Here is an 8,427-nt window from a genome sequence, read left to right on the forward strand (position 1 = left end):
TTAATTTTAACTTGCTCCGCTCGTAATACCTTGATTTCATAGTTGCTAGGAACCTTATTATTGAGTAATTCCATAAGGGATCCCATCCTTTCCTGCACCCCTGCCGGCCGCCGCACCGCCTTGCAGACGCCCACCATCTCAGCCTGCCTTACAGCCATTACAGGTGTAGTGCCTCCCGCCATCAATCTCTCCTTCCATCTTCATTTTTTAATATTTTTTGATATTATTATTCCGTGCGCTGATGATAGCCCCAAAAAAAGGGCCGAAACGTTCGCTTTACGATACAATTGAGATACAATTGAGATTTTGTTTGTAATAAACTTTTATGCGCTGTGCTCTCATTGCCATTGTATCTCATGCTTAACTGATATATAAACATATTTTATTATATTTATATTTGATTATATAAATTTGGTAAATATACATAATAGATCACATCTTACCGATTTTATCGCCACTTGGATATGATATAAGGGAGATTGTTCTGAATAATTTTCCGCAAAAATCAAATGGTGAACGGCATTAGTTTAGGAAATATAACAAATTAAAATTTGACCATCTTAATATTTTTCTTTATATATTATGAAATAATAGGAAGAATGAAGTTTGTGTACGTCGTACTAATGTATTTGTCATTTTCTAACTAGAAAAAGTTTTGTTTACAATCATTGCAAAGTGAATGCATGGAGGAGAGGCTCTGCATCCCCGCCCCGAAAAATTCTAACCTAACGCAAACCAATTTCTATTTTTTGAATAAAAATTAGATTTGCATTTGGTCAGTTTTTTTTGCGGGGGGAGGGTGGAGATGCAGGGGGAGAGGCTTTGCCTCTCGCCCACGCTTAAAAGTCGTAAACAGACTTTCGTTGTAAAAACAATGGATTAGTACAGCGTAAACTTACTATACGAGTGAAGCGAGGGGGGGATTTAAGGCGGGAGGAGGCACGAACCAAGCATCCATCTCTTCCGTGGCAGCGGCACTGTCGTGTCTGTGTAGGGCGTTTACACACTTCCTCAGCCCGACAAATAATTGTTAGAAAACAACATTTGCGGGTCTGAAAAAATATGCGAGGTACAAGTGGCTGAATCGGGAATCGAACCCGAGTCTTTCGCTTTCCGCTCAATGGATGCAGTGCCGATTGTCACGGAGAGACGAAATCCCCAGCACGTCTCCAGAGCGGTCCAAATCATAACGATTGAAAATTGGCGCCCGTAGCCGCTCAGCGATGAGTCTTGACTCACCACCAGTATGAATGGAAGCCTCCTTGAGTAGTCCATCCTAAACCACTACGCCTAAGCAGCCCCCTCTTCTGCTCCCAATTAATAATACGATCTTCCACCGTCACCACGTGGTGGATCTAGTGGACAGATTACCAGCACTTACGCTGGCACAGATGTACACCGCAGAGTGAAGCGAGGGGGGGATTTAAGGCGGGAGGAGGCACGAACCAAGCATCCATCTCTTCCGTGGCAGCGGCACTGTCGTGTCTGTGTAGGGCGTTTACACACTTCCTCAGCCCGACAAATAATTGTTAGAAAACAACATTTGCGGGTCTGAAAAAATATGCGAGGTACAAGTGGCTGAATCGGGAATCGAACCCGAGTCTTTCGCTTTCCGGGCAACTGCTCTTACCACTGAGCTATTCAGACCTCGCACCTTACGCCACTCTAACACAGTACATACGACTCCAGAGCGATGTTGGAATCTCGCTCAATGGATGCAGTGCCGATTGTCACGGAGAGACGAAATCCCCAGCACGTCTCCAGAGCGGTCCAAATCATAACGATTGAAAATTGGCGCCCGTAGCCGCTCAGCGATCTCGTCGCGTCTTTCTCACGGTTACTCATAGATATAGATATTGATAAGTGACTAAATGTTTAAGGAATGTGTGACGCAAGATGCTCTGTTTACCAAACGACTCATTTCTATCACCGATCGATTATCATTGCCGCAACTTCGTGGAAGGAAGGAATCGTGGAGTCACCAGGACGTAACACTTAAATTAATCTTTTTAATTAAAAATTTTTTTCGCTTATATATATTCCACTATTTTGATCACATTACAATTTTTAATATTAGAAATAATAATAAATGAATTTTGTAATATAAATTTTTATTAATTGGCGCAATATTTTTATATCACTATTTTTGTAGAATATTAAAACAACTATTTTGTAAAACAGTTTTTTAGTTTGAATATGACAGTGTTTTTGTATTAGAATAACACTATTTTGTATAAGAATTTTTCACAACAAATTGAAATAACACTATTTTGTATAAGAGTATTTTTATAGCGAAAGGCGCTTGTGCGCGTGCACTTGGCGCCTTTTTTCACTTTTTTTAAAAAAAGATAATTTTTTAGCAGTTATATCATTTTTTTTACTATGTGTTATAACTTAAATATAAATTAAAAAGTGATAGATGTTATGTTTCTTTTTTTAAATATTTAAGATCTTAATTTTATTGATATGAAAATGATAGATGTAACGTTTCTTTTCTTAAAAATATTTAAGATTAGAATAAACCTTGCTAATTATATATAAAGTTATAATATGAGTTATAATATATAAATTATAATATAAGTTATGATGTATGTATTCTACATATCTACGAGACAGACTTGTCAGATATACATAGCACAAACGATTAGTGTAAAAATGATGTGTATGCTACATATCTACGAGACAGATTAAACAAATCAAGTACTTTTATAAAAGTGATAAATATTCGTTCTTTTAAAAAAAATTACTATAATCAAAATTAAAATATATTACTATATGCTTGTGCTATGCTATAAATTATCTGACTAATCTGTCTTGTCTCCTGATTATATATCAAAAGCAAAAGATGTAAAAAGGAATACAGTGTATTCAAATATATTTGTCAAATGATTGTCATTATATAGTTATTTGTCATGCATCATATGCAGCTACAGATATAAATAACATTAATAAAACATAGTCTGTAAGATTAATGTGTATAAATTTTATACATTTCTATTTATGGTAATTATTCATAATCACGTCTCCACCTACAACTGGGCTGCAAATTTTTTTACGGACTTTTTATGTTTAGATAGAAATATAAATAACCATTTTTAGTTGGGGGAGGCCCAAAAAAAAAGTTATTAGACCTTAAAAGGGTAATTATGGTAATTATTTCGAATAAGGCTATTTCTGAATTTTGACAAATATGATCGGATCTCTCGGTAAAACTCTTTGTTGTGACTTCAACAGTGATAATCAGTTAGGGGAGCACGTCCCCCATCATCCCCACCATCCCAAAAAACCGAAAAACCCTAAAAATTACCAAAGCAAAGCGAGGTCCAACCCACAAGCCAAACCAAATTTTAGTTTTAAATCAGAAATAGGTTTGGGTTAGATTATATCTTCCGGAAGTGGAGCCCTCCCATAGGGGGGGGGGGCGGAACCCATTGCTAGAAAAGGAACTAGAAAAATTTTTCAAGTTATTAATAAGATTTTGACAAAGCCTGTGGCAACATGTCTATTGCAAACCAACATATTGTAACTAATCTTTGTCTTGATGTTAAACACAACAAAATTATCGATAATGGCAGTTTTAATACTAAAGTTTATTTGCCAAATATATATACCAAATAGCATTCTGACAGATGGAAAAATACTATGTTACAGATCTACTGTATTCATTAACGATACTAAAACATGCTTCATCTATTTCAAGCGATGCATTAGCATCGAAAAAAGAATTGATTACAATATGTTGGTTTGTAATAAACATGTTGCTTTGTCAAAATCTTATCAACAGCTTGGAAAATTCTTCTAGTTCCACTGAAAAATAAACTGAAAAAGTTACGTTATTTGTTTATCACAAATATGTTGTAACTTTTAAACTATTCAACTACAAACGAAAGCAAAATCACTACAAACAACTACAAACGATTCTAAAACAAATGGCGAAAGCGGATTCGAGATATCTTTAAAATTGACAAAATTACGTTATTTATTTATTGTAAATACATCGTAACTTTTAAACTATTCAACTACAAACGAAAGAAAAAACACTACAAACAACTACAAACGATTCTAAAACAAATGGCGAAAGCGGATTCGAGATATCTTTAAAATTGACAAAGTTACGTTATTTATTTATTGCAAATACGTCGTAACTTTTAAACTATTCAACTACAAACGAAAGCAAAATCACTACAAACAATTACAAACGATTCTAAAACACATGGCGAAAACGGATTTGAGATATTTTAAAGTCGGGTGATAGACATTTAAAAAAATTTTTTTATTTATTTATGAATCGAACTACAAACAAAAATATTTTTACTACAAACAACTACAAACGATTCTAAAACAAATGGCGAAAGCGGATTCGAGATATCTTTAAAATTGACAAAGTTACGTTATTTATTTATTGCAAATACGTCGTAACTTTTAAACTATTCAACTACAAACGAAAGCAAAATCACTACAAACAATTACAAACGACCCTAAAACACATGGCGAAAACGGATTTGAGATATCTTAAAGTCGGGTGATAGACATTTTTAAAAAAATTTTTATTTATTTATGGATCGCACTACAAACAAAAATATTTTTACTACAAACAACTACAAACGAAATACTGTCAGTTTCTGTATTGAAAACTTTATTTATTAAAAATGGGGTGCCAACTTCACATAGGTCAATATTTCCCGATCGGACACAGATCCGATCGGACATAGTCCCGATCGGACACAGATCCAATTGGACACAGTTCCGATCGGACACATACTGTTGCAATCGGACACAGTCCCAATCGGACACTGGCTCGATCGGACACAGACCCAATCGGACACAGTTCCGATCGGACACATATGGTTGCAATCTGACACCATCCCGATCGGACACAGGCCCGATCGGACACATATGGTTGCAATCGGACACCATCCCAATCGGACACAGCCACGATCGGACACAGTATATCAGAAATATATAGGTTTGGGTTAGGTTATATCTTCCGGAAGTGGAGCCCCGTAGGGGGGGGGGTCGGAACATACTGCCTCCACGCATATATTTTTTAATGCGTTGTTATAGCCCGAAAAGGCTATACACGAATTAATAGATATATAGTATTTTAGAGATATTATTTTATACGATAAGATATTGCTCAACGTGTAACGCGAATACAGATCACGTTACGAACGTTGACCGAGCGAAGCGCTGACAACGCGAGCCACGCACGAAGCCCGAGCGACCGCGCAATCACTCATTACGAAAACGCGGAAATCAAGGCAAGCGGAATAAAGCTTTGTCCGATTGCAACAGTATGTATCCGATCGGAACTGTGTCCAATCGGGTCTGTGTCCGATCGAGCCTGGGTCCGATCGGGACTGTGTCCGATCGAGCTTGTGTCCGATTGGGTCTGTATCGGATTGGGAAATATTGTCGTGTCCAATCGGTAATGTGCGCAATCGAGACTCACTCTTACAATACAGCCTTGAAGAAGTATTAGAAGTTACTGATTTTAAATATTTAAAATATTTTTTCATTAATATATTATCCATAATAATTATTATTGCAAATATTAAATTGTTTATCAATAAAATCCATTTATATGTGCGCCAAGAAAGAAACTTTTTAGCTAAAGAAACAAAAGATTTTAATTTTGTTAGGTAACTGAAAAATCTGGCTTCTAAAATGTGTTAAGAAGTGTTAACTTCCCAGGGAGAAACGCGAGATCAGATATACGTCTATTAGATGTCGGAGCCATCTAGTCTAAAACAACATCTAGAATTATCTGATTTAGATGCCATGTAATTTTATGTAATTGAGTTTTTTTAGACACAATTAAAACTTAATATTTACACAATAGCGGTGCATTGTTTATGAAACATTCTTTGGACTGCAAGTCATCTCTCGACATCTATACTCCGTCCAGCGAGAGAATAACCTTGGTCCGCGCATAGGCAGGCAAAGTGGGGAGAACATGGCAAGGTACTCAATACCGTATACGTAGATACGGCTCCCTCGGGTCCGGGATTATTATTTCAGTTTAGAAAATTAAATGGATGAAATAATCTCGATTAATTTCAATGTGATATAAAATCAAAATCTTACACGCGATACGAAATTAAAATAAGAAATAATATGACAGGCAACTACAAGAGCAAGAGTTGTAATATATTTAAATTAATAAAAACAGAAATTGGAAAAATAATTTCATAAAACGTATTGGTGGTCATACACTAGTATTCACTTCGTATCGTCAAGAACAAATTTCTATCAATATATCATATATAAGTCTGGAAATTGACGATGTTTATACCTGTCTGGCTATACCTGAAGAGAGAAAGAGATAGCATATTGTATGTTTGTTCTCTTTTGCCACCTGCGAAGCGTACAGTTATGTACAATAACCGGTATTAATTAGTCCTTAATGAACATTATACTTTTACGGAAAAACTGCTAGTGATTGATTGCTGCAGGTTTATAGTTCATTTGTTTACCGCTTGCGGCGCACTGTTCACTCTGTATACTCGGATTCAAATTTTTGTTATGGAGTGTATATAAAGTCTGCAAAAGGCGACTTATAACATTATAATAACTATTTATATCAGTTTAATTTCTTTTACGGAAGTTAACTTCCGTATAAATAAAATCTTTAATTTCATAAATTAAATTATTTAAATTTATCTATATATGTATATTACACATTAATGTGTTATTATATATTAATACTGTAATTGGTCTTATTCTAGCTGTCAAAAAATGTCAGAAAATGAGATTTTTATTAAACGCGTCTAAAAGAGGCCACCATGACGTCTATGTAGATGCGAAAGTCAAACAATAGAACTCCGCCATGCAGTAACTTAATGCCATCTATGAAAATCGGGCACGAACTTATGCAATCATCCAATATATAAGTCTGGAAATTGACGATGTTTATACCTGTCTGGCTACACCTGAAGAGAGAAAGAGATAGCATATTGTATGTTTGTTCTCTTTTGCCACCTGCGAAGCGTACAGTTATGTACAATAACCGGTATTAATTAGTCCTTAATGAACATTATACTTTTACGGAAAAACTGCTAGTGATTGATTGCTGCAGGTTTATAGTTCATTTGTTTACCGCTTGCGGCGCACTGTTCACTCTGTATACTCGGATTCAAATTTTTGTTATGGAGTGTATATAAAGTCTGCAAAAGGCGACTTATAACATTATAATAACTATTTATATCAGTTTAATTTCTTTTACGGAAGTTAACTTCCGTATAAATAAAATCTTTAATTTCATAAATTAAATTATTTAAATTTATCTATATATGTATAAAATACAGGAAAATATATAAAATGCACGAAACTGAAAAAATTGACTGTGACAAATTATATATTATTTATCATTAATAATGTATAGAAATATAGATTGTCCATCTGAAATATATGTAAAATTTATTAATAATAGGTTTATGGTAAGACTTACAGTAAACGCTAATTAACCAATTACAACAAGACGAGAACTATTTAAAAAATACTGTCCTTCATGAATTCGCTTATTGTCTAAGTCTTACTGTGTTTACATTTTTCTTTATGTGCCAAAATTTTGTCCATGTACGTATAATGGCTTCAGAGCCTGAGGACTATTGCACGTGAACACAATTTGTAGCATTGCATCGATGATATACAAGTTAAATTGCTATTTATTTACTTTTTAAGAAGTCTCAGATTGGCATATATAAGTTATTAGAAACTTGTATGTTGCATTTCATCATTGACTTCTAAAAAGTAACCTGAAAATAAACTGATGTATTATTGTGCACAAACAAAAATAACGATCAATTAATCCTAGACAAATAATTCTACAATAACGTTACAACATACTAAAAATATCTTATCAAAGTACGTAATAGTTAATATAAATAATATTTTTTACCTTTTGCTAAGGAATACCTCTAAAAATACTTTTTCACCTTTCTCATCTTTTACTGATAATTAATTGTCCATCCATGAATCATTGTTTTCGCATCTAAGAGTCCGTTTCTTTTCGTTTTCATATCTTGCCTTGGAATGCCTAAACCACTCCATTACCCTTTGCTGTATTTTTCCTTGATCAGAATTCGGGATATTGTAAAGTATGAACCCTGAAAAAATTTTATTATTATAACTTTTTTTTCGATTAATTATTAATTAATATAGTGAGTGTATTATCTTTGAATAATTATTTTTCTGATTGTAAGTTATATTAAAATTTTGAAAATAAAATTTAATTTAAATAAATTTTATCAAAAACTTTAAATCTGATTAAATAATTGAGAGTTAAATAGTTTTATACATGACAACTAATTAATTTCAGCAATTTTCCATGGAACATTATGTAAAATAAAAGTTATGCATTTCTTAATCCGTTAGTGTGTCTGTGTAGTTACATGTGTGTGTCTGTGTGTGTGTGTGTGTGTGTGT

General features: G+C 34.0%; 1 non-coding gene across 1 annotated transcript; it reads right to left on the reverse strand.

The window, feature by feature from the left end:
• Positions 1–1,575: 1,575 nt before the first annotated feature.
• Trnas-gga lies at positions 1,576–1,647 on the reverse strand. The gene has a single exon. It is a non-coding gene; the product is annotated as a tRNA-Ser (tRNA).
• Positions 1,648–8,427: the final 6,780 nt, after the last annotated feature.

This window comes from Formica exsecta, unplaced genomic scaffold, assembly GCF_003651465.1.
Source record: "Formica exsecta isolate Colony F162 unplaced genomic scaffold, ASM365146v1 scaffold132, whole genome shotgun sequence".
In the NCBI taxonomy this organism is placed as follows: domain Eukaryota; kingdom Metazoa; phylum Arthropoda; class Insecta; order Hymenoptera; family Formicidae; genus Formica; species Formica exsecta.